Source organism: Anomaloglossus baeobatrachus, chromosome 6 (assembly GCF_048569485.1).
Source record: "Anomaloglossus baeobatrachus isolate aAnoBae1 chromosome 6, aAnoBae1.hap1, whole genome shotgun sequence".
Taxonomy (NCBI): domain Eukaryota; kingdom Metazoa; phylum Chordata; class Amphibia; order Anura; family Aromobatidae; genus Anomaloglossus; species Anomaloglossus baeobatrachus.
In genome coordinates this window covers 420941968-420968793 of record NC_134358.1, presented here as the reverse complement: position 1 = coordinate 420968793, position 26826 = coordinate 420941968, and the positions used below count along the sequence as shown (strand labels likewise).

General features: G+C 48.0%; 1 protein-coding gene across 1 annotated transcript in view; it reads right to left on the bottom strand.

The window, feature by feature from the left end:
• Positions 1–26625, bottom strand: part of CUL1 (cullin 1) — a 166936-nt gene extending 140311 nt beyond the window's left edge. The window contains exon 1 of the mRNA XM_075315159.1: positions 26538–26625. The gene's annotated coding sequence lies outside the window, so the exon portion shown is untranslated. The remainder of the gene's footprint in view (positions 1–26537) is intronic.
• Between the last annotated feature and the right edge of the window lie 201 nt (positions 26626–26826).

The window sequence follows — 26826 nt, the reverse complement described above, 5'->3', positions numbered from 1 at the left end:
CTGCACTTCTTTCCAAATCATTGCCCTCATATCTATCAGGAAGGACTTCTGTTCCTCCAAGACAAGTTTGGCAATACAGGCCTCACAGAGCTTTTTAGTACAGGTGTCAGCTAACTTCCCATTATATACTGCACACAGTTTAGATATTCCCAACGATTTCTTAGCCTCTTTTTGTAGGGATAGCGCCAGAGCCCGTAGAGCTCCACCCTGTAATATACAAGGGCTCAGACTATTCAGTACGCCACACTACCCCCAGCTGGGCTAATCCTATAGAACTGGAACTCACTTGTACCTGGGGTATATCAGAGGAAACATCTGAGCGGGCACCCTCAACCATGATTAGGCTTGTTCGGGAATCCTGTACACAGCCTGTCCTGAGGGAATACTGACGGTGTCCCTTCCCATAGGTTTTTATTACCTTAGCCGGGTGCCTCCAGGTCCTAGTCCTGCCTTCTGAGTTCCGTGGTGGAACTCATGACGCCCTCCGGGAGTCTAATTGACCCAGAACCGGAAGTGCAACCAATCTTCTTCCTCACATGCGTGGCGGGTGTGTCGCAGCCCAGAACGCACGCTGTGCACAGGACCGGAAGTGCCCGCGACCTACCTGCAGGATACAAAGATCCCTCCGGAGAGGAAAGCGGCTGGTGCCTGGAGCTCCTGCTCCACCAGCGAGGCTGAGGGACCTCTGCTCGAGAGGTGTCTGCCTGGTGCTGCTTGACAGGCCGGAAGGAGAGAGTGGAGGCCCCCCTGATCTGCCTGGACCCCCTTCATCTCGATGGTAAGGTCGCTTGCGTTCGTCCTGTACAGGGACAGGAAAAACACTGAGGAGGTTGGGATGGGAGGGGCTTTTAACCTCTTGTGTTTTCCTGTCCCTGAGGTCAAAGGAGCAACTCCTGTGATGACTTTGGAAAAACCATTTACTGAGTGTGGGGTCCTGCCAGTGGTGAAGAGTCTATATGATCTATTCAGATTTGTTGCACCCATGACTATACAAAGGCAAGCTCCTGTTAACCCCTTCACGACCGCGGGCCGTAAAATTACGTCCTATTTTAACGTGACTTAACGACCAGGGACGTAATTTTACGGCCTAAACTTCATTTGATTGCCGTGGCCATAGCAACGGCTTTCAAATGATGTCCCCTGCTGTTTCTTACAGCAGGGGACCTTTGCTTGACCCCAGGGGGGGTGGCATCGCCACCCCCTATCGACGATCGATGTGATTGGCTGTTCAAATCTGAACCGCCAACCACATCGATCGCACTAATTTCGGCAAAAATAATGCCCGAATTAGTGCGATCCTGTGAGATCCAGCTATGAGATGCCGCAGCTGCTGCAGCATATCATAGGTGGACCTCAAACATGCCGCCCCCAGCCCCTGCAGCACTGATTGGAGCGATCGTGCTATGACGCGCAATCGCTCCAATCAGTGTGCAGTGGGGCGGTCTGATCTGCCGGTGGCCGCCCTCCCCAGGCCTGTGCTGGCCTGCGAGCCCTCCCCCAACATGGCTGCAGCGTGGAGTGGCTGGTACTTTTGGTACCACGCCACCGCTGCTGCTGCCGCCGCCGCCTCTGATGTCTCCGCCGCTGCAGCTCTAATGGTAAGTATTCCGCTCCCTGCGCGCTCCCGTGAAGGCCCCTGCGCGCTCCCGTGAAGGCCCCTGCGCGCTCCCGTGAAGGCCCCTGCCCGTGCCCCCCCCCGATCTGCCCCCCTACGCCCCGATCTGCCCCCCTACGCCCCGATCTGCCCCCCCGGCATCCCGATCTGCTACCACCGCTGCTGCTGCAAAGTGAGTACTGTGCTCACTTTGCAGCCCGTGCGCGCTCCCGTGGTGCCCCTGCGCGCTGCCGTGATAGCCCCTGCCGTGCCCCCCCCGCGATCTGCTCCCCCCAACCACCCCCCCCCCCCGACATCCCGATCCGCTCCCCCTGCGATCTGACTGCCTCCCCCATTATTTCTATTCTGCTTCTGCAGCTCCCTCTCCGGTCTCCCCCTCTGCTCTCCCCCCCCTCCCCCTCTGCTCTCCCCCCCTCCCCCTCTGCTCTCCCCCTCTGCTCTCCCCCCTCCCCCTCTGCTCTCACCCCCCCCCCCTCTCCCCCTCTGCTCTCCCCCGTCTTCACCGGCCTGATCACATCTGCGTCCATCGCTGGGTCCTTCCTGGGCATTCTGATCTGCCTGCTGCTCCTGTAAAGCTGTCCATCTCTCTGCCATCTATTCCTCTGCAGCTCTTCTGGTCAGTGATCCTCCTGCTAGTCCTCTGGGTACTGTGAGTATAACTTTTTTTTTTTTTTTCCGTATCCCCTGTCCATTTTTACACCTCATCCGTCCGTGCGTCCCGCCAAGCGCTGATCAGGGATGCAGATAACGGATCGGCATCCCTGCTCAATTTTTGGCGTGACTTTTTTCCGTATTCGCGACGCTTTTTGTATCGCATCCGTCCGTGCGTCCCGCCGAGCGCTGATCAGGGATGCAGATAACGGATCGGCATCCCTGCTCAATTTTTGGCGTGACTTTTTTCCGTATTCGCGACGCTTTTTGTATCGCATCCGTCCGTGCGTCCCGCCGAGCGCTGATCAGGGATGCAGATAACGGATCGGCATCCCTGCTCAATTTTTGGCGTGACTTTTTTCCGTATTCGCGACGCTTTTTGTATCGCATCCGTCCGTGCGTCCCGCCGAGCGCTGATTAGGGATGCAGATAACGGATCGGCATCCCTGCTCAATTTTTGGCGTGACTTTTTTCCGTATTTGCGACGCTTTTTGTATCGCATCCGTCCGTGCGTCCCGCCAAGCGCTGATCAGGGATGCACATAACGTATCTGCATCCATGGTCAATTTTTGGCGTGACTTTTTTTTTTTACGTATCCCCGACGCTTTTTTTTATCGCATCCGACCGTGCGTCCTGCAGCGGCCGATCAGTGCACTGCGTTTGAAAAGTCAAATGGCGCTCCTTCTCTTCTGAGCCCCGCCATGCGCTCAAACAATTACTTTTCACCACATATGAGGTATCTGCGTACTCAGGAGAAAATGCACAATACATTTTATGGTGCATTTTTTCCTGTTACCCTTGTGAAAAAAAAAGCTACCTAGTTGAAGCAACCGTTTTGTGGTAAAAAAAAAAAAAAAATTCTTTTCACGGCTCAACGCTATAAACTTCTGTGAAGCCCCCAGGTGTTCAAAGTGCTCACCAAACATCTAGAAAAAATATTTGAGGGCTCTAGTTTCCAAAATGGTGTCACTTGTGGGGGATCTCCACTGTTTAGGCACCATAGGGGGTCTCCAAACGTGACATGGCGTCCGCTAATGATTCCAACCAATTTTGCTGTCAAATGGCGCTCCTTCTCTTCTTAGCCCCGCCATGCGCCCAAACAATTACTTTCCACCACATATGAGGTATCTGCGTACTCAGGAGAAAATGCACAATACATTTTATGGTGCATTTTTTCCTGATAGCCTTGTGAAAAAAAAAGCTACCTAGTTGAAGCAACCGTTTTGTGGTAAAAAAAATTTTTTTTCTTTTCACGGCTCAACGCTATAAACTTTTGTGAAGCCCCCAGGGGTTCAAAGTGCTCACCAAACATCTAGAAAAATTATTTGAGGCCTCTAGTTTCCAAAATGGGGTCACTTGTGGGGGAGCTCCATTGTTTAGGCACCTCAGGGGGTCTTCAAACCCGACATGGCGTCCGCTAACAGGTGCAGCTAATTTTGCACTCAAAAATTCAAATGGCGCTCCTTGCCTTCCGAGCACTGCTGTGTGTCCAAACATTTGATTTCCACCACATATGAGGTATCTGCGTACTCAGGAGAAAATGCACAATACATTTTATGGTGCATTTTTTCCTGTTACCCTTGTGAAAAAAAAAGCTACCTAGTTGAAGCAACCGTTTTGTGGTAAAAAAATTTTTTTTTCTTTTCACGGCTCAACGCTATAAACTTTTGTGAAGCCCCCAGGGGTTCAAAGTGCTCACCAAACATCTAGAAAAATTATTTGAGGCCTCTAGTTTCCAAAATGGGGTCACTTATGGGGGAGCTCCATTGTTTAGGCACCTCAGGGGGTCTTCAAACCCGACATGGCGTCCGCTAATGAGTGCAGCTAATTTTGCGTTCAAAAATTCAAATGGCGCTCCTTCCCTTCCGAGCTCTGCCGTGCGCCCAAACAATTGATTTTTACCACATATGGGGTATCAGCGTACTCAGGAGAACATGCACAATAAATTGTATTGTGTACTTTCTCTTTTCTCCCTTGTAAAAATGAAAATTTTATGGCTAAAGTAACATTTTTGTGTTAAAAAGTAAAATTTTCATTTTTTCCTTCCACATTGCTTTGGTTCCTGTGAAGCACCTAAAGGGTTAATAATCTTATTGGATGTGGTTTTGAGCAGTGTGAGGGGTGTAGTTTTTAGAATGGGGTCACTTTTGGGTATTTTCTGTCACCTAGGCCTCTCAAAGTCACTTCAAATGTGATGTGGTCCCTAAAAAAATTATTTTGTAAATTTTGTTGGAAAAATGAGAATTTGCTGATGACCTTTGACCCCTTCTAACTTCCTAACGGAAAAAAAATTTGTTTCGAAAATTGCGCTGATGTAAAGTAGACATGTGGGAAATGTTATTTAGTAACTATTTTGTGTGACATATCTCTCAGATTTATGGGCATAAATTTTCAAAGTTTGAAATTTGCGAAATTTTCAAAATTTTCGCCAAATTTCCTAAATTTTCACAAATAAACGCAAAAAATATCGGCCTAAATTTACCACTGACATGAAGTACAATATGTCACGAAAAAACAATGTCAGAATCGCCAGGATCCGTTGAAGCGTTCCAGAGTTATAACCTGTCAAAGTGACACTGGTCAGAATTGCAAAAAATGGCCCGGTCATTAGGGTGTTTTAGTGGCCGGGGGTGAAGGGGTTAAGAAAACTCTCAGAGCCCATTAAGGACTGGGACACACCACGGCTGCTGACAAACCACTAAAGTGGAAGTCCTGTAGGGAATCTTTTTATGCCATGGATAGGATCCACATACCATGATGTTACACTCCGGCAGCTTTTGCTGCAAGTCAAATGAAGGAGATCCATAGATTCTCTAACATCTTTACTGAAACTATTGCCCATTTGAAGGTTGACTAGGCAATGAAGCTCAAGTTGGATTTCTATTATTTTCTATTAATTATTATTAATAATAAAGAGGCTTAATTGGCTGCTAAACCTGAGCACACCATACCCACACTTGAACTCTGTGGTACTATATTACCTGTAGAGATCTTGGCCTTCATACAGAGCAAATAAAGTATTCATGTGGAAGACTTTTACTAATTCTTCTTGGTTGACAGGACTTGAGTTCCTATGGGACCAGTCCAAAGAGACTACTTATGAAGATTATTTTAGCCTTCAGGATCCAAACACTGATCCAGAGAATCGTCCGGATGTCAGCGCCCTCACCACCAAATCCGAATAGAAGGTTGGTTTGCGCTGTCAGCGATTTGAATGCCCCTCCTGATGGAGAAGGCTCATCTGCGTCATTGCAAGAAACTTGGAACTGTTCCTGAAGACTCTTTGTTGCCTGGACACAGATGGTGGAAACATGTTCAACATCTGAATACTTCTGGATTATATAGAACAGTGAGTACCTTACTCTTCTACAAGAACAAAAAAATGGCAATTAATTAAACCAAACTTACAAGTAAGATCTTGTTCTCACGATAGACCAGAAGGTGGAAATAAAGGTGTGACCAATGGGACTTCTGTCAAAAACCTTTTTAAGTGAAGATGGTAAGGTGCGTAAAGTGGAAGGGGCAGTCACAATGCAGGGTGACAATCTTTAATTAGGTCTATATCAGAGGTTCTTTTACTCATACTGGTTGAGAATAAGCTCACCATCCATTTGAAGGGAACTTTCTGCCCACTTAGATGCTCATCTGATTGCAATTGTAACTTGAATTATTGGAATAAAATGGGGTTGTAGACAGTTTGACCTAGTGCGGCTTCTCCAAACTGAATATGGGCTAATATTTGGAATATTTCAGGATTATTACTTATAGGCATTTGGAATATTTCAGGATTATTACTTATAGGCATTTGTCTACCTGAATCATACGTAGTTATTGGTGTTGTATTGCATATATTTATTTAGTCAGAAGCACCAAAGAAGGCATAGTGAGGAGCATCAGACGCAATGTGAACAGCGTCAGATGCTGCCATGACACTCCGCGAGTTTAGAGCCAAACACCGGGTGACGCCCATGAATCTTTTTGCCTAACTCTACTGGCCGCTAACAAATATCCCTATGCACAGCTTCTGATTCGCTGATGCCAACAGTCTGAGCCGAGTGCAAGTCAATGGTAGAATTGGGGGAGAAAGGTTGAACTAGATGGACCTAGGTCTTTTCTCAACCTATGTAACTATGTATAGACACCTGAACCACCTATAAAAACATAATTAAGAAGAATGCTAATCACAATTATTTTGAGTTGGATTTCATTACTACTGGAAGCTAAGGTAGTCAGAGATTACAGGAGGAGTTCGCAGTGTTGAGGAGACACTCTGTACACCATGTTCCAAATTATTATGCAAATTTGATTTAAATGTCAGCGATTATTTTTTTTTTTTTTTCAATGAAACTCATTTATGGTATTGTGTCTCAGGGTTCTTTGGATCACTGAAATCAATCTCAGATACCTGTGATAATTAGTTTGCTAGGTGAGTCCAATAAAAGGAAAACTGGATGTTCCACAATATTAAGCAGGCCACAGTTTTGAAGTTACATGGAAAAGAAAAAGGATCTCTCTGCTGCCGAAAAGCATCAAATAGTGCAATGACTTGGACAAGGGATGAAAACATTAGATATTTCATGAAAACGTAAGCGTGATCATCGTACTGTGAAGAGATTTTTGGCCGATTGTGAGCACATACGTGTTCGTGCTGATAAAGGCAGAATGAGGAAGGTTTCTGCCGGGCAAGTCCATCAGATTAAGAGAGCAGATGCTAAAAAGCCATTACAAACCAGCAATCAGATATTTGATGCTGCTGGTGCCTCTGGAGTTCCTCGAACCGCAAGCTGTGGGATCCTTCAAAGGATTGCTGTGATGAATAAACCTACTATTCGGCCACCCCTAACCAGTGCTCACAAGCAGAAACTGTTGCAGTGGGCCCAGCCATACATGAACACTAATTTTCAAACAGTCTTGTTTACTGAGGAGTGTCAAGCAACCCTGGATGGTCCAGATGGTTGCAGTAGTGGACAGTTGGTGGATGACCACCATGTCCCAACAAGGTTGCGACGTCAGCAAGGAGGTGGAGGAGTCATGTTTTGGGCCCGAATTATAGGGAGACATCTGGTAGGCCCCTTTAGGGTTCCTGAAGGTGTAAAAATGACCTCTGCAAAGTAGATAAGAGTTTCTGACTGACAACTTTCTTTTATGGTACAAAAAGCAGAAACGTGCCTTCAGGAGCAAAATCATTTTCTTGCATGACAATGCACCATCTCATGCTGCAAAGAACACCCCTGTGTCATTGGCTGCAATGGGCATAAAAGGAGATAAGCTCACGGTGTGGCCACCATCTTCCCCTGACCTCAACCCTATAGAGAACCTTTGGAGTATCATCAAGCAAAAGATCTATGAGGGTGGGAGTCAGTTCACATCAAAACATTAGCTCTGGGAGGCTATTCTTACATCATGCAAAGAAATTCAAGCAGAAACTCTCCAAAAACTCACAAGTTCAATGGATGCAAGAATTGTGAATGCGATATCAAAGAAGGGTTCCTATGTTAACATGTAACTTGGCCTGTTAGGAGGTTTTGGATTTAAATAGCTTTTTATTTCAGTGAATGTGACCTCCTAATGCTGCAAATTTCACAAATGAGCATTTTCAGTTCTTTAAAACATATAAAATGTTTAGAAACTGCCACCTCTAACCCCAACATAGGGGTCTGCCATCCATAATATTATAAAAAGGCACATCTGAAGTAGACTGTCTGAATCCTCATGTCACCTTTCAGAGTTTATCTGCTGACTGTTGCTGTGAGAACATACCGTAAAAACAATAGTAACTTTTTAAAGAAGATACAATGGACAGGATCAGTTTATATAAGTGAAACAATGTGTTCTCATAAAAGCCAAATATAGCTCCCCATAAGAACGTATGACAGTCAGACAACTGGATGAAATATGTCACCGCGCACAGGCTTATGTACACAATGGTGATTGCCTGAATTAATGAACTGAAGAGTGGCACTGTGTCTGCAGAATATCAATGCACCTGTAGAAAACATGCTGTATTCTGATGAGGCAGAACTAAGCATGACAAGGAAGACATCTGCTTGGGAAAGTTCACACAGTGTATTTTATCATGTAATTTGGGTCCCATAATGAAGTTGTCCACATAAACCGCTTTAAAGGGAACCTGTCAGCAGAAATTTTGCAATAAACCTAAAAGATTCCCCTTCTGCAGCTCCTGGGCTGCATTCTGGAAAGGTTCCTGTTGCTATTGTGCCCCCTTTGAGACCAGAATAAATACTTTATAAAGTCTTACCTTTTTGTATGCTAAGCTTTTTTATGGACACGGGGGCGGGCTCTCTTGCGTCCGTTAGGGTACCTTCACACTTTAGCGATGCAGCAGCGATCCGACCAGCGATCTGACCTGGTCAGGATCGCTGCTGCATCGCTACATGGTCGCTGGTGAGCTGTCAAACAGGCAGATCTCACCAGCGACCAGTGACGAGCACCCAGCCAGCAGCGACGTGCAAGCGACGCTGCGCTTGCACAGAGCCGGCGTCTGGAAGCTGCGGACACTGGTAACTAAGGTAAACATCGGGTATGGTTACCCGATGTTTACATTAGTTACCAGCGCACACCGCTTAGCTTTGCTCTCCTAGCTACAGTACACATCGGGTTAATTAACCCGATGTGTAATGCAGCTACATGTGCAGAGAGCCGGAGCCGGCAGCACAGGCAGCGTGAGAGCTGCGGAGGCTGGTAACTAAGGTAAATATCGGGTAACCACCTTGGTTACCCGATGATTATCTTGGTTACAGCTTACCGCAGCTGCCAGATGCCGGCTCCTGCTCCCTGCTCGCTTCATTTCGTCGCTCTCTCGCTGTCACACACAGCGATCTGTGTGTCACAGTGGGAGAGCGCCTTTGAAGAAAACGAACCAGGGCTGTGTGTAACGAGCAGCGATCTCGCAGCAGGGGCCAGATCGCTGCTCAGTGTCACAGCGAGATCGCTAATGAGGTCACTGCTGCGTCACAAAAAACGTGACTCAGCAGCGATCTCGGCAGCGAGCTCGCTGTGTGTGAAGCACCCCTAAGTCGCCCTCCTGCCACTTTACGCCATCCCCCATCGCTCATTTCCATAACTGAGGACGCCGCCCAGTGCTCCCGAGGTCTCGCGCATGCCCAGTGCCACTCTCACGGACCTAAGCACTGTGCATAGTGTGACCGCTGGTGACGTGATTGCACAGGCGTGAAATTATGGGTGGCGCTGTGATTGTCCTCAGCAAGTACACGCCCATAATCTCGTGCCCGCGCTTTCCCCTGCCTCCACCGTTCTGCGCAAGCGCTGGCCAGATGAACCCACGTCACCTCTTACCCATCTTTCCCTGGAGCAGGAAATAGATGGGAGGAGCGGAGCAGCATAACGGTGGAGGCAGAGTGAAAAGCGCGGGCACGAGATTATGGGCGGGTACTTGCTGAGGACAATCACAGCGCCGCCCATAATCTCACGCCTGCGCAATCACATCACCAGCAGTCACACTGCACAGTGCTCACTCCCGCGAGAGTGGCACTGGGCATGCGCGGGGACCTCGGGAGCACTGGGCGGCGTCCTCAGTTATGGAAATGAGCAATGGGGGATGGCGTAAAGCGGCAGGAGGGCGACTAACGGACGCAAGAGAGCCCGCCCCCGTGTCCATAAAAAAAGATAAGCATACAAAAAGGTAAGACTTTATAAAGTATTTATTCTGGTCTCAAAGGGGGCACAACAACAACAGGAACCTTTCCAGAATACAGCCCAGGAGCTGCAGAGGGGGAATCTTTTAGGTTTAGTCCAAAATTTCTGCTGACAGGTTCCCTTTAAAGTTAGGCACCTCTAGTGTCAATCATGTAATTGCTCCAGCACAAAGTATATTGTTCTGCTCCTATGACAGAGCGAACAATGGAATTAAAGCAGATTTACTCTTTTAGTAAACTTAACCCCAAACGTTTCCAGTAGTATAAAATAACATCACATACCCAGTAGTCACCCTCCCCGGGTCCAGCGCCGACTCTTCATCACCACTGCTCACATAACCACATCAGCCAATCACTGAGCAGCATGTCACCAAGCTAAGTGATTGGCTGCAGTGGTTATGTGAGCTGTTAAGAGGCTGCAAAACACAGAGACTGACCAGTAGAGAGCCAGCGCTGGACCTGGATTTATATGCCAATGTGTATACAAATATGGGGATATAAAGATCTGTCATCACTGCTGAAGTGGGACATTTTTACTCTCCTGAATATTTTGTTTTCTTTGTCGCTCCATTGGGAGACCCAGACAATTGGGTGTATAGCTATGCCTCCGGAGGCCACACAAAGTATTACACTAAAAGTGTAAAGCCCCTCCCCTTCTGCCTATACACCCCCCGTGCTCACGGGCTCCTCAGTTTTTATGCTTTGTGCGAAGGAGGCAGACATGCACGCATAGCTCCACAGCTTAGTCAGCAGCAGCTGCTGACTAGGTCGGATGGAAGAAAAGAGGGCCCATAACAGGGCCCCCAGCATGCTCCCTTCTCACCCCACTTTGTCGGCGGTGTTGTTAAGGTTGAGGTACCCATTGCGGGTACACAGGCAGGAGCCACATGCTGTTTTCCTTCCCCATCCCTTAATGGGCTCTGGGTGAAGTGGGATCTGGATCGGTCTCCAGGCACTGGGACCGTGCTCCCTCCGCAGCCCCTGGGAATCTGCTGGATAGGAGCCGGGTATCGTCAGGGACAAGGCCCTGCTACTGGAGGTACTCTGGGTCCCCGTGGGGACAGCGCATGGAGCGCTGGTGCCACACACATTCCAGCACTGCTGGGTGTGTTAGTGCGCCGGGCATGGAGCGCTTGGGCCAGACACTTTCCAGCGCTGCTGGGTGTGTTAGTGCGCCGGACATGGAGCGCTTGTGCCAGACACTTTCCAGCACTGCTGGGTGTGTTAGTGCGCCGGGCATGGAGCGCTTGGGCCAGACACTTTCCAGCGCCGCTGGGTGTGTTAGTGCGCCGGACATGGAGCGCTTGTGCCAGACACTTTCCAGCACTGCTGGAGGTGTTAGTGCGCCGGGGGACTACCGCGCAGCCGCGCTTATTGCCGGCCGCGCTTATAACTTTAGTCCCCGGCTTCTGCGGCCTAGTGTCGTTTCTTCCCGCCCACAGGCCTGCCAGTCAGGGGAAGGGCGGGACGCTGCACAGATCGTCAGTGCCGAGGGCTGGAGCATACATTTGTATCCTCCTCCCTCCTCACTCAGTACACTGGGGCACTAGATTCCCGCACTTTTCTTGGGCACGCCCACGGTCCCCTCCTCCCCACAGAACGCCGGCAGCCATTCCTGTCAGCGATTCAGACGCTGGAGAGGAGAGACAACACAGGGAGACCCAGGCAGGGAATCTGGTGATCACACAACCGCTCTCAGCGGTCGGTAAGCAGCACCTCTGGTGCTGGCCCCACTGAGTACCGAAGTGTGTATGTCTGATTAATATAATATAATATAATATAATATAATATATATATATATATAAAATATATAATATATATATATATATATATATAAAAAATAAATAAATAAATAAATAAATATATATATATATATATATATATATATATATATATATATATATATATATATATATATATTAATTATATATATATATATATATATATATATATATATATATATATATATATATATATATATATATATATATATATATATATAAAGCTGAGTGGAGGATACCGGGCACCGCCGATCCCTGTATGGCTGACAAAACTGTGCTTTCAGGCAGGTGGATACCTGGGTGCGTGTCCCAAAGCAAAGGCGATACAAGATCCACAATGTAGAGATGAAAGGTCGCACTCCAAAGGTCGAATAAAGAATTTCTTTTTATTCCACGATTAAAACGGCTGCCGTCGTCCGACGTGGCACACCCTCATCCTCCCTCACTACCTGTACCCTTGATGTGATCGTGGAATAAAAAGAAATTCTTTATTCGACCTTTGGAGTGCGACCTTTCATCTCTACATTGTGGATAGAGATAGATATATATATATATATATATATAGGCTATACATTTGCACGGTACGGTCGCTCTGTTGATTTTTGGCTATATACCCTCCTGGTTGTTCTCACAGGAGACAACATGTCATCCGCAAAAAGCAAGGGTGCCAAAGCACAGGCGTACTTTGCAACCTGTACCTCTTGTACAGCTGTACTACCGGCAGGTTCCACTGACCCTCATTGTGTGCAATGCTCGGCCCCTGTGGTACTTACTCAGCCGGAGCCTCTGCTACAGGTGGCCCAGGTGGAACCACCTGCTACCACTGTCCAGGTGACAGGGACGGAGTTTGCAGCCTTTGCTGACAAACTGTTGAGAGTATGGATAAATGGTCTGCTAAAATACTGGAAGCATTGCAGTCCAGACCGGCGATTCAGGCCCCGGGCACTGTCCAATCCTTGACCCCTGGTCCCCCTCATTTGGAACAGCAAAATGCCCCTGGGGTAACCCATAGGTCACAGGGTGAGGTCTCTGACACGGACCGCAGTCCCAGGCCGCCCAAGCGGGGTCGCTGGGAAATTCCCTCCACTTCATCACACTGTTCAGGGTCCCAGCAGGGGGACTCTCTGGAGGATGAAGCGGAGGTATCAGATCAGGATTCTGATCCTGAAGCCGCTCTCAACCTAGATACACCTGAGGGTGACGCAGTAGTGAATGACCTTATAGCGACCATCAATCAGGTGTTGGATATTTCTCCACCAGCTCCCCCAATTGAGGAGTCTGCTTCTCAGGAGAAATTCCGTTTCAGGTTTCCAAAGCGTACATTAAATATGTTTCTGGATCACTCTGACTTCAGAGAGGCAATCCAGAAAAACCGAGACTGTCCAGACAAGCGTTTTTCCAAGCGCCTTAAGGACACACGTTATCCCTTCCCCCCCCCGAGGTTGTTAAGGGCTGGACTCAGTGTCCTAAGGTGGATCCTCCAATCTCCAGACTGGCGGCTAGATCCATAGTTGCAGTGGAAGATGGGGCTTCACTCAAAGATGCCACTGACAGACAGATGGAACTATGGTTGAAATCCATCTATGAAGCTATAGGCGCGTCTTTTGCTCCAGCATTCGCAGCCGTATGGGCGCTCCAAGCTATCTCAGCTTGTCAGGCGCAGATTAATGCAGTAACACGTACATCTGCCCCGCAAGTGGTGTCCTTAACCAATCAGGCGTCGGCGTTTGCGTCCTACGCCATTAATGCTATCCTGGACTCGGCGAGCCGTACGGCGGTGGCATCCGCCAATTCGGTGGTACTCCGCAGGGCCATGTGGCTACGTGAATGGAAGGCAGACTCTGCTTCCAAAAAGTTCTTAACCGGTTTGCCATTGTCTGGCGACCGCTTGTTTGGTGAGCGATTGGATGAAATCATTAAACAATCCAAGGGAAAGGATTCATCCTTACCCCAGTCCAAACCAAACAGACCTCAACCACGGAAGGTACAATCGAGGTTTCGGTCCTTTCGGACCGCGGGCAGGTCTCAATTTTCCTCGTCCAAAAGGACTCAGAAAGGTCAGAGGAACTCCGATGCATGGCGGTCTAAGTCACGTCCTAAAAAGACCGCCGGAGGAACCGCTCCCAAAGCGGCCTCCTCATGACCTTCGGCCTCCTCAAACAGCATCCTCGGTCGGTGGCAGGCTCTCCCGCTTTTGCGACACCTGGCTGCCACAAGTAAAAGACCGATGGGTGAGAGACATTCTTTCTCACGGTTACAGGATAGAGTTCAACTCTCGTCCTCCGATACGTTTCTTCAGAACATCTCCGCCCCCCGACAGAGCCGAGGCTCTTATGCAGGCGGTGGGCACCCTGAAGGCGGAAGAAGTGGTGATCCCTGTTCCTCTTCAGCAACGGGGTCACGGTTTTTACTCCAACTTGTTCGTGGTGCCAAAAAAGGACGGATCCTTCCGTCCCGTTCTGGACCTAAAACTGCTCAACAAGCATGTGAAAACCAGGCGGTTCCGGATGGAATCGCTCCGCTCCGTCATCGCCTCAATGTCCCAAGGAGATTTCCTGGCATCAATAGACATCAAAGATGCTTATCTCCACGTACCGATTGCACCAGAGCATCAGCGCTTCCTGCGCTTCGCCATAGGGGACGAACACCTTCAGTTCGTGGCACTGCCTTTTGGCCTGGCGACAGCCCCACGGGTCTTCACCAAGGTCATGGCAACAGTTGTGGCAATCCTCCACTCTCAGGGACACTCAGTGATCCCTTACTTAGACGATCTACTTGTCAAGGCACCCTCTCAAGGGGCATGCCAACACAGCCTGAACATTGCTCTGGAAACTCTCCAGAGTTTCGGGTGGATCATCAATTTTCCAAAGTCAAATCTGACACCGGCCCAATCACTGACATATCTTGGCATGGAGTTTCATACTCTCTCAGCGATAGTGAAGCTTCCGCTGAACAAACAGCGTTCACTACAGACAGGGGTGCAATCTCTCCTTCATGGTCAGTCACACCCCCTGAGGCGCCTCATGCACTTCCTAGGGAAGATGGTGGCAGCAATGGAGGCAGTTCCCTTTGCGCAGTTTCATCTGCGCCCACTTCAATGGGACATTCTCCGCAAATGGGACAGGAAGTCGACGTCCCTCGACAGGAACGTCTCCCTTTCTCGGGCAGCCAAAGCTTCCCTTCAGTGGTGGCTCATCCCCACTTCTCTGTCGAAGGGGAAATCCTTCCTGCCCCCATCCTGGGCGGTGGTCACGACGGACGCGAGCCTGTCAGGGTGGGGAGCGGTCTTTCTCCACCACAGGGCTCAGGGGACTTGGACTCAGACAGAGTCCTCCCTTCAGATCAATGTTCTAGAGATAAGGGCAGTGTATCTTGCCCTAAAGGCGTTCCAGCCGTGGCTGCAAGGCAAGCAGATCCGAATTCAGTCGGACAACTCCACAGCGGTGGCATACATCAACCACCAAGGTGGGACACGCAGTCGGCAAGCCTTCCAGGAAGTTCGGCGGATTCTGCTGTGGGTGGAAGCCACAGCCTCCACCATATCCGCAGTTCACATCCCGGGCGTAGAAAACTGGGAAGCAGACTTTCTCAGTCGCCAGGGCATGGACGCAGGGGAATGGTCCCTTCACCCGGACGTGTTTCAGGAGATCTGTTGCCACTGGGGAATGCCGGACGTCGACCTAATGGCGTCCCGGCACAACAACAAGGTCCCGGCATTCATGGCACGGTCTCAAGATCACAGAGCTCTGGCGGCAGACGCCTTAGTTCAGGATTGGTCGCAGTTTAAACTCCCTTATGTGTTCCCTCCTCTGGCACTGTTGCCCAGAGTGTTATGCAAGATCAGGGCAGACTGCCGCCGCGCCATCCTCGTCGCCCCAGACTGGCCGAGGAGGTCGTGGTACCCGGATCTGTGGCATCTCACGGTCGGCCAACCGTGGGCACTACCAGACCGACCAGACTTGCTGTCTCAAGGGCCGTTTTTCCATCTGAATTCTGCGGCCCTCAACCTGACTGTGTGGCCATTGAGTCCTGGATCCTAGCGTCTTCAGGATTATCTCAAGAGGTCATTGCCACTATGAGACAGGCTAGGAAGCCAACGTCAGCCAAGATCTACCACAGGACGTGGAGGATATTCTTATCTTGGTGCTCTGATCAGGGTTTTTCTCCCTGGCCATTTGCCTTGCCCACTTTTCTGTCCTTCCTTCAATCCGGATTGGAAAAGGGTTTGTCGCTCGGCTCCCTTAAGGGACAAGTCTCTGTGCTTTCTGTCTTTTTTCAGAAGCGCCTAGCCAGGCTTCCACAGGTACGCACGTTCCTGCAGGGGGTTTGTCACATCGTCCCCCCTTACAAGCGTCCGTTAGAACCCTGGGATCTGAACAGGGTGCTGATGGTTCTTCAGAAACCACCGTTCGAGCCGATGAGGGATATCTCTCTCTCACGCCTTTCGCAGAAGGTGGTTTTCCTAGTAGCAGTCACTTCACTTCGGAGAGTGTCTGAGCTAGCAGCGCTGTCATGCAAAGCCCCCTTCCTGGTGTTTCACCAGGACAAGGTGGTTCTGCGTCCGGTTCCGGACTTTCTCCCTAAGGTGGTATCCCCCTTTCATCTCAATCAGGATATCTCCTTACCCTCTTTTTGTCCTCATCCAGTTCACCAATGTGAAAAGGATTTGCACTTGTTAGATCTAGTGAGAGCACTCAGATTCTACATTTCTCGTACGGCGCCTCTGCGCCGCTCGGATGCACTCTTTGTCCTTGTCGCTGGCCAGCGTAAAGGGACACAAGCTTCCAGATCAACCCTGGCTCGGTGGATCAAGGAACCAATTCTCGAGGCTTATCGTTCCTCGGGGCTTCCGGTTCCCTCAGGGCTGAAGGCCCATTCTACCAGGGCCGTGGGAGCGTCCTGGGCTTTGCGGCACCAGGCTACGGCTCAGCAGGTGTGTCAGGCGGCTACCTGGTCGAGCCTGCACACTTTCACGAAACACTATCAGGTGCATACCTATGCTTCGGCAGATGCCAGCCTAGGTAGGAGAGTTCTTCAGGCGGCGGTTGCCCACCTGTAGGACGGAGCCGGTTGCGGCTCTATTATGAGGTATTATTTACCCACCCAGGGACTGCTTTTGGACGTCCCAATTGTCTGGGTCTCCCAATGGAGCGACAAAGAAGAAGGGAATTTTGTTTACTTACCGTAAATTCCTTTTCTTCTAGCTCCAATTGGGAGACCCAGCACCCGCCCCTGTTTTTTGTGTACACATGTTGTTCATGTTGAATGGTTTCAGTTCTCCGATATTCCTTCGGATTGAATTTACTTTAAACCAATTTATAATTTTTTCCTCCTTCTTGCTTTTGCACCAAAACTGAGGAGCCCGTGAGCACGGAAGGTGTATAGGCAGAAGGGGAGGGGCTTTACACTTTTAGTGTAATACTTTGTGTGGCCTCCGGAGGCAGTAGCTATACACCCAATTGTCTGGGTCTCCCAATTGGAGCTAGAAGAAAAGGAATTTACGGTAAGTAAACAAAATTCCCTTCTTTTTCCTTTGTAAATTACCATTATGGACCTTTTTATTTAGTGCAATTATTATGGTTTTTACTAAGATTCGTGGCTCACAGGGTTATTATACAGAGAAACCTACAGACAACCCCAAGGAATCCTGTGAGCAGGGCTCTCTTTGGTAAAGACCATAAGTTAGCACTCAGCGCAAGAGCAAAAACTGGCCATTTTTTTTTTCTGTGGTTTTTTTTTTAGCTATTTTCACTGTAGGGGGTTAAATAATGTTAGAATTTTATAGATTGGGCTGTTTTGGACTCAGTAATGTGTTCAGTGGACCAACCGCAGGTCTCCTGACCCAAACACATGAGGCCGTAAGATGGGGGTTGGGAAACCTGCGATCGGTCCAAGCATTACAATCCATATACAGACCATGAAATATGCCCACCCCACCTAAACCGTCCTTAAAACAGGCATGAGACCTGTTAGGCTACTTTCACACATCCGGTTTTTGCTCTGCGGCACAATACGGCGTTCTGCAGAAAAACCGCAACCGTTTTTTTTTACGCCGGTTGCGTTTTTTTTGCATAGACTTACATTAGTGCCGTATTGTGCCGCAGGGGCTTGCGTTCGGTCCGGTTTTTGCCGCATGCGGCATATTTAGCCGATGCCGCGGCCGGATCGAACGTTCCCTGCAACGTTTTTTGCTCCGGCAAAAAAACCCGCATTGCGCCACATCCGGCCGCTGCGGCGCATTTTTCAATGCATACCTATGGAGGCTGGATGCGGTGCGATGCGGAAAAAAACGCATCCGGTCGCCGCGTGCGGTTTTTTCCACTGCGCATGCTCAGTAGCATGCCGCAACCGGAAAAAAAACGGACGGGCCGCATGTAAAAACTGATGCAAAGGATGCGGTGTTTTCGCTGCATCCGTTGCATAGTTTTCACAGCCGGATTGAGCCGCAGTGCTCAAACCGGATGTGTGAAAGTAGCCTTAGACCCTACTAATTCATTCCCGCCTGGATTACTGCAACTCTTTATTGATTGGTCTCCCTCGGACCAAACTCTCCCCTCTCCAATCCATCTTGAATGCGTCAGACAGGGTCATATTCCTGTCCAGCCGCTTCACCAATGCCTCAACCTTGTGCCAGTCACTACACTGGCTACCTATCAGCTACAAAATACAATACAAACTCATATCCCTCACCCACAAAGCTCTCCACAGCTCTGCACCACCATATATCTCATCTCTGTCTATAATCCAGCCGCCCCCTTCGTTCCACAAATGATCTTAGAATAACCTCCTCCATAATACGAACCTCACACCTCCGTTTCCAAGACTTTTCTCGTGCCGCGCCAGTTTTCTGGAATGCACTACCCATAAGAATGCGATTAATATCAGCCCCCAAGTTTTTAAGCGTACATTAAAAACACATCTCTTCAGACAAGCTTCTCATAACAACTTACTAACCTAACTCCCCCCCGTCCCACCGTCTAAATGCTACTCATAACCTTCTCTCTCCTATTTCTGTCCTCACATCCTACATACAACCAAAAGCACGTAAGGGCACCCAAAAGGTTACTGTCTAAAGACCAGATCATTCATCCTTATATGTAACCAATAAACTAGCATAACGATGGCCGGCCAGATCTACAAGTGTGCTTCACAGTTTGTGCCCCCCTTTTTCACCATAGATTGTAAGCTTTCGAGCAGGGCCCTCATTCCTACTGTAGCTGTTGAATTATGTACTATTTTGTTTTGTTTTTGTCTATACAACCCCCCACCGGATTGTAAAGTGCTGCGGAATATGTTGGCGCTATATAAACTTTATTATTATTATTACTAATTGCAGGGGTTTACATGCTACAGTATCTGGCAGATCCAGATCCTCTGGATGCCATGACAATGTTGGCACAGCGCATTGCGATAAGGTTGAGAAAGGAGCCCCTCCCCCTTACGATCTTCTGGATGTCACTAATGATGTCATAGGTTCCTCCCCGACTGAGAAAAAAATGCTTGTATAATTCATATGCAAATGAGGCTGAAATGCTCTGGGTGTAGGAAAGCACTTCGGAAGCTTCTGACTCTATACATTGCCCAGCCGCACCTACTTCTTACCTAGGCTTTCTGGCTGTATAGTCAAGCAGAGGAAGATGGGACTGAGCAGGGAACAGAGATGGGGCAGAGGGTGCATACACTTTCAGGACTCCTGCCTCATTTGCATATGCCAGGGAGCAACAGATTGCATTAGTAAAGGCATGGGGAATAGGTCTTTTGCTTTCTGCAAAATAAAGGTAACAGTTTGAGGGTAGATTGTTCTGACAGAACCTACTTTTTCTATTTTCCTTAGCGGATTTGGATCTAGAATCTTTAGTATTGCAGAATATACTGATCCGGTGAAGTCCAACCACAGGCCACAGAAGAACCAAGATGGCAGTGAAGAGGATCACAATATTTAAAGGGAGCCTGTCAGGTCGCGTATGCCCTCCAACCCAGCAGCATTGATACCTATATGCCCAAATTCCCTACCTAAACAGCCATGTATAATGTTATTCACCATTATGAATGTTTGAGGAAAAAAAAAAAAACCCTAGTGATAATTAACATAGGGAAAGCGAGGTTTAAGGCCTGAACTAGTTGAAGGTGCATTCGTTCCCCAGACTAATCAGCCCTTTTTACATGTTATCACGCCCCGGTGGGAGTTACAACATGATTTCCCCAAGCTGGCGCCAGCTCCTGGTGATTTTGCCATGCGTGTGGCTCACTTTGGCGATTTCAGTACGCCTTTGAAGCCAGGTGTACGCATTATGGTTTCATTAGACTCACTGCGCATGACCAAAAGTTCATAAGACGTGAGCCGGGAAGCGTCCACCCTACTTACTCAGTGCACTGACGAGGCCAAAATGAGCTGCGCGCATGCGAGAGATTTTCATTAGCTGGTGATGACGCAGGCTCGTGGAAATCATGTTCTTCTCGGTGCAATCTGGTGCTCTAGTCATGAGGGCACTCACATGTTTGTGGTGCAAGAGTTCATATAATTTCTCTTTTTTTGCCTCTAATCTGAAATTTTGGCTACTAATACAAAATACTAATTCATTAGGGCAAGTGTACATTGTGTCTTAGGCCATGTGCCCACGGCACAATGTACTCATGGATTTTGTTGAAGAAAACCCTCGGATTTATCTGGATTTTCCAGATAAATGCGCAGGTTTCCGCAAGTACAGACACTCCCCATGTTATCCTATGGGATTTGGGGAGTGCTGCATCAATGCTGCGGTATGTTTGGCTGCGGAAAATGCTGCAGATTTCCCGCAGCCGCACGTAACTGCATGTCAATTATTCCTGCAGAAATATCTGCGGATGTCCCACCTTTCCACTATGGAGATAGAGGCCGGGACGTTCGTAGATATTTCCGCAACGAATATGCTCGAACCCCGCAGCAATGGATAGCTGCAGATTCCAGGGAGCAGCAGCGGGAAACCTGTGGACAAACCTGCAGCAAAATCCGCGGGAACAGAGTCCCGTGGTCACATGGCCTTACACAACTCTCAGCCAACAGCTGTTCCTCTTGACCCCTCCCCCAGTACTCATGCACGCACAACCATGCATGTGTTCTCAATAAGTAGGGAAGATGCTGCTGGACATCTCTGGTAAAGGCTTATCTCCCAAGAGACATCACAACTGACATTGATCCAGAATGTATGGCGGCTGTAATGGAGTGAAATAAGGAATTCTATCCATATCACAGCAAACTTGTAGCTGTCAGTAACAGCAAATACTAAGGAGGAACTTTAGCAAACATTGCAGAAATGTTAGTAATGACAAATACAGCAATGTTTGACTTCCTTGCAATTTCCCTGACAATCCAAACACCTGTAAGGCTATGTGCGCACTAGAAAAGTGATTTTCCTCAAGAAAGAGGGCACCCCACGCTGTTATTTTACATTAAATAAATAATTTAAAACAAAAAACGTGGGGTCCCCCAAATTGGATCACCAGCCAAGGTAAAGCGGACAGCTGGGGTCTAATATTCTCAGACTAGGGAGGTCCACTGTTATTGGACACTCCCCAGCCTAAAAATAGCAGGCCACAGTCACCCCAGAAGTGGCGCATCCATTAGACGCGCCAATCCTGGCGCTTCGCCCCAACTCATCCCGTTGCCCTGGTGCGGTGGCAAACGGGGTAATATATGGGGTTGATGCCAGATGTGTAATGTCACCTGGCATCAAGCCCTGGGGTTAGTGATGTCACGCGTCTATCAGATACCTGACATCACCAACCCAGTCAGAAATAAAAAAAATAGACAACAAAAAAGTTTTATTTGAAAAACACTCCCCACATTCCCTCTTTCACCAATTTATTGCCAAGAACAATCAAATCCTGGTCTGGCGTAATCCAATAAGGGGGGGGGTCTCACGACGATCCATACCATAGTCACTGTCCCAGTAAGTGAAGAACAGAATGTTCCCCATTGGCTGGGAGAGTAATGCAGTGACCTGAGCTAACATCAATAGGTCAGCCTAGGTCACTGCAGGGGATGACGAGCGCTGACTTCAGGAGGTTAGATGAGATCATTACCTGCTGTGCTGATCTCCTGCAGTCCTGGCATCAGCGCTGTCACTGACTTCTATGCCCGCTGCGTTGTCAGCAATATCGCGAGAGCCCGTGACGTCACCGCTAGTGACAGTCTCGGGCCGCGGGCTTAGACGGCAGTGACAGCGGTGACGTCAGGAGGCAACAGATCGTCACAGCAGGCAATGATCTCATCTCACCTCCTGACAGCAGCGCTCAGCATCCCCGCGGCTGCACGCACTGCTGTGTGTCAGTGTCTGCCTGCGCTGCAGGGTGACAAGCTGCTGACACTGCGGGCAGACACTGACACACTGTAGGGCAGGCAGCCGCGGGGCCGGAGCGGGACACAGACTGCACGGGCACTTCTGTGCGGCATCCAGGGAGTGTGACGTCTGTGTTTACTCTGCTCCGCTTCCTCTTCTGTCATAATGACATCACTTCCTGCAAAACCGCAGGCAGCGATGAGCATTACCGCAGGTAAATCGCGGCTATACCGGGGGTATACCGCACATCATTTGCTACCTGCGGTATACCCCTGGTATTTCGCGATTACATTACAGTGAATGGAGTGAAATACCGCAGGTACCTGCGGAAAAGAAGTGACACGCACATTTTCGCAAGAAATTTTCACAAAGAATGTTCTTAAGAAAAAAAACGCAGTGTGTGCACAGCTATTTTTTTCCCCATAGGTTTTGCTGGGAAATGTCTGCAGAAAGATTTCAAACATTTCTCAAGAAATTTCCGCAGCAAAACCGCGGGTAAAAACGCCTAGTGCGCACATAGCCTAAAACTGTGCAGCCCATGGATCCCTATGGTTCAGCTCACTGGGACCTCTAAGAGATGGCTTCTATCTGTATTATAGTTTCAAAAACCGTGGCCATACCGATGACACTATGCAAATACTTGAAATGGGTCTGAATCCAAAAGTATTTATTAAAAAAATAAGAATTACACTCTGTGGCAGTCTATAGTTCTTTCTATACAGCATCTGATTCTTTGTGCACAGCTGCCATCATTGAAAGCTGGCTTGATTAACGCCATATGAAAAAATGCTGTTCTTGTACAATTTTCACTTTTTTTTTTTTTTTTACAGAAAAAGCCATGATCCGTAAACAGCTTAGGCTGGTTTCACACTACGTCTTTTTAACATCCGTTGAAAACGTTTTTTTAGCGGAAGTACGGATCCTGCTTTTACAGCAAATAACGTATGCAAACGCATATGTTATTTTGCAGGATCCTGCACTGGATGTTTAGGGGCGGGCATTGGAGTCATGTGATCGGGAGTGAGGGGAGCTAGACTGGGAGCCGGCTTCTGACAGCTGCAGACGCTGGTAACCAAGGTAAACATCGGCCTTGGATACCCGATATTTATCTTGGTTACGAGTGTCTGCAGCTGCTAGGAGCAGGGCTGCCTGCACGCGTAACCAACGTAAACATCGGGTAACTAAGAGAAGTGGTTATGCGATATTTACCTTGGTTACGAGTGTCCGCAGCTCTCAGGTGGGGGAGAGGGAGGGAGGGAGGAAGGGGGAAAGACAGATAGAGAGAGAGAGGGTGAGGGAGGGAGGAGGAGAGAGAGACAGATCACGCGAGACTGGTTCTGGGCATGCTCAGTACTTTCTGGGCATGCTCAGTACAAAAGCAGGATCCTGTCTATCAGCACGCCAGCGTTCACCTGCGTTCGCGTGCGTTATAGTGCGGATCCGGTGACTTGCAGTATTTTGACACAGCTCAAAAACGCTACAAGTAGCGTTTTTGAAACATGTTAAAAAACTGCAAGTCACCGGATCCGCACTATAACGCACGCAAACGCAGGTGGACGCGAGTCCATTGCAAATGCATTGAAATGAAAACGCATTTGCACTGGATCCGTACTTCCGCTAAAATAACGTTTTCAACGGATGTTAAAAAGACGTAGTGTGAAACCAGCCTTACAACACAGCAAAGGGATATTTTTGCTGAAAGTTATGTCAGGATTGGAGAAAGGTACATTTTTCTAATGCATTAGATATACCATACAACACTGAAGACAGACATCAAGGAGTGGCTTAAGTTTGGCACAACAGTGACATTACCTAGAAATGGATGTCCTTCAAAGATTGATAAAAAGACAAGGAGAAAATTGGTTCAGAAGACTGCTAAGAAGCCAAAAGGAGCATTAAAGGAGCTGCAAAAATTTCTGCCTAGTACTAGTTATGTACTGCGCCATAAATTTTAAAAAAGTATGTTTTGCACAAAGCCAACAATACATATCACCAAAAGAACACAATGCCCACAGTAAGGCATGGTGGAGGCAGCATTTTGCTTTGCAGAGCTCAGGCTTTAGTCAGACTGGAAGGAATGAATAGTTCCAAATATTACTGAATTTTGCAACAAAACCTTCAGGTCTCTGCTAAAAGGCTGAAGATTAATTTCACCTGTCAGCACGATAACTACATAAGCAGACCTCCAAATCACCTTCTTGGTATGGGTTTTTTTTTTATATATATGAAAAATCTGGCATTTTAACAGGGGTGTGAAGATCTTTTATATCCACTGTGTATATGTTATATATGCAATATGGTACTGAGCTTCACATAACATTCATTTTTCCTAACTGGGCTTCTAAAGTCATTGTAGCCTGAGCTTAGATATTGCCCTACATCTAGATAACTGCCAGCTACACGTCCCTTCATCATACACACAATCTATTCCACAGAGAATGAATCCTCAATGGGGAGAAGGGAGTAAAGTAACGATTTATCGTCGGGGTCACGGTGTTTGTGACGCACATCCGGCGTAGTTAGCGACATCGCAGCGTGTGACACGTATGAGTGACCTTCAACGATCGCAAAAGTAAAAATCGTTGGTTTTGGAGAGGTCGTTCAAACACCAAATATCATTGTATGTGCAGTAACGAGGTTGTTCCTCGTACCTGCGGCAACACACATTGCTATGTGTGACACCGCAGGAACGAGGAGCATCTCCTTACCTCCGTCCACCGGCAATGAGCAAGGAAGGAGTTGGGCGGGATGTTACGTCCCACTCATCTCCACTTCTATTGGGCGGCTGCTTAGTGACATCGCTATGATGCTGAACAAACCGCCCTCTTAGAAAGGAGGCGAATCGCCAGTCACAGCGACGTCGCTAGGCAGGTAAGTATGTGTGACTGCTCCTAGCGATGTGTGCCACTTGCAGCGATGTGCTCGTGATGCAAAACCGACGGGGGTAGGTACGCTCGTAAGTGAGATCGCAGCGTGTAAAGTACCCTTAAGACTTTGCCTGACCACTCAGGTAACATCTTGAACCTCTTGAGAACAAAGAATTGGCCACATTGACATTCATCGTATCGGATCCTCTTACCCAACACCATTCAACATCTGCCGAATACTTGGATGACCAGTCCCGCTGACATCTGTGAGCATGGCCACGCTCAATCATATGTGTATAGCCTCTTAAAGAGTGTTTTATTGTATTACATGGGTATAAAAAATTATATATATATATATATATATATATATATATATATATATATATATATATATATATATATATTATATAGTATATAGTAGAGTGCCTGTAAAGACCAGCAACTTCTGCAATTTATTAAAAGTTTTAATTTTCTATACCATAGGGATTTTTAATATCTCCTACTCACTGTCTATGTTACCAGTTATAACTGAATGGGTCAATTAAACAAGGAGTGCAGCGCTTACAAGCTTTATACAGTAGATTTTGTAAATACTGTTGATCCAATCAGCTCAAGTTCTAAATACTGCATCGTGTAGTAGCTTTGGAGAGGGGTCAGCAGTGTCAGGAGGCCACTGGGCTGAAATATCAATCAGGAGCGAAGCACATCCCACAAAGCTGGAAACTGAAAGACTGGTGAGCCCATGCCCCACAATGCCAGGGGGCAGGAATCCCAACATGTGGCTGTCCAGCCATCGAGAACCTGCAATAGCCAGCTCTGCAACTGGAAAAATCAGCAGCGCGGGGGCAAGTCCTACAGGAGTATGCTACATAGTGTATTATGTCCAGACACAGGTGAGACACATGGCCATATATATATACACACACACACACACACACACACACACACACACACATTTGATTGCTCTCAGAAAAAAAAAAAAAAAAATTGTAGTTGTGATACCTTTTAATGGCTAACTAAAATAAAATTAAAAAAAGGTATCACAACTACAAAATTTTAATTTAGTTTCTCTCACTGAGAGCAATCATTTTTCAACTGGCTAACAAGGTACCAAAACCTTATTCTTGTATGTATGTATGTATATACACACACACATACATATATATATATATATATATATATATACATATATATATATATATATATATATATATATATATATATATATATATATATACATACACAATACTTCCTTTACATACCACAATACACATCATGCTCAGTAATGAAATGCAGACCCACTTATTACGGTAATGGAGGCATCACACCACACATCTGGAGGAACAGAAGAGTTTGCACAACAAGTGTCCGTCTCCAGACGTCTCCACAGTCATATATGGAGAGTGAGCGCACATGCAGCCCCCATTCCCCGGATACACGGGGGTCCCGGCAGTCTGTACACCTGCTCCCCAGATCGTGTACTACACCACCTACAACTCCCGTCTTCCCCATATAACAATTACTGCAGCAGGTGACTGTGTTCACCCGTCACTAGTGCTATACCCCTGTACACCGCACACACCGCGCAGGGGCAGCCGCTGCGGACATCACTCCGCCGTCCTCCTTACCCGCATTCTGCCTCACGGTGGCTCTAGCCTCCTCTATGACGCCGCTACGACTGAGACAGACGAGAGCGGTGACGTCACTGTCATGTGACCGGCATGTATGAGAGGCAGGAACTGGGCGGGATCTCCGCAGCACATGGCTAGGTACCGGAAGTGACGTTTGGGATTCAGTGTGGGTGTGTGCCATGATGGCTGACAGCTCGAAGCCTGATAGGCTGAGAATTGCCGAGCAATGTGGGAGTCGTCGCGTTGAGCTCACCTTAGGAAGAGGGAGGGTGAGGAGAGGAATGTG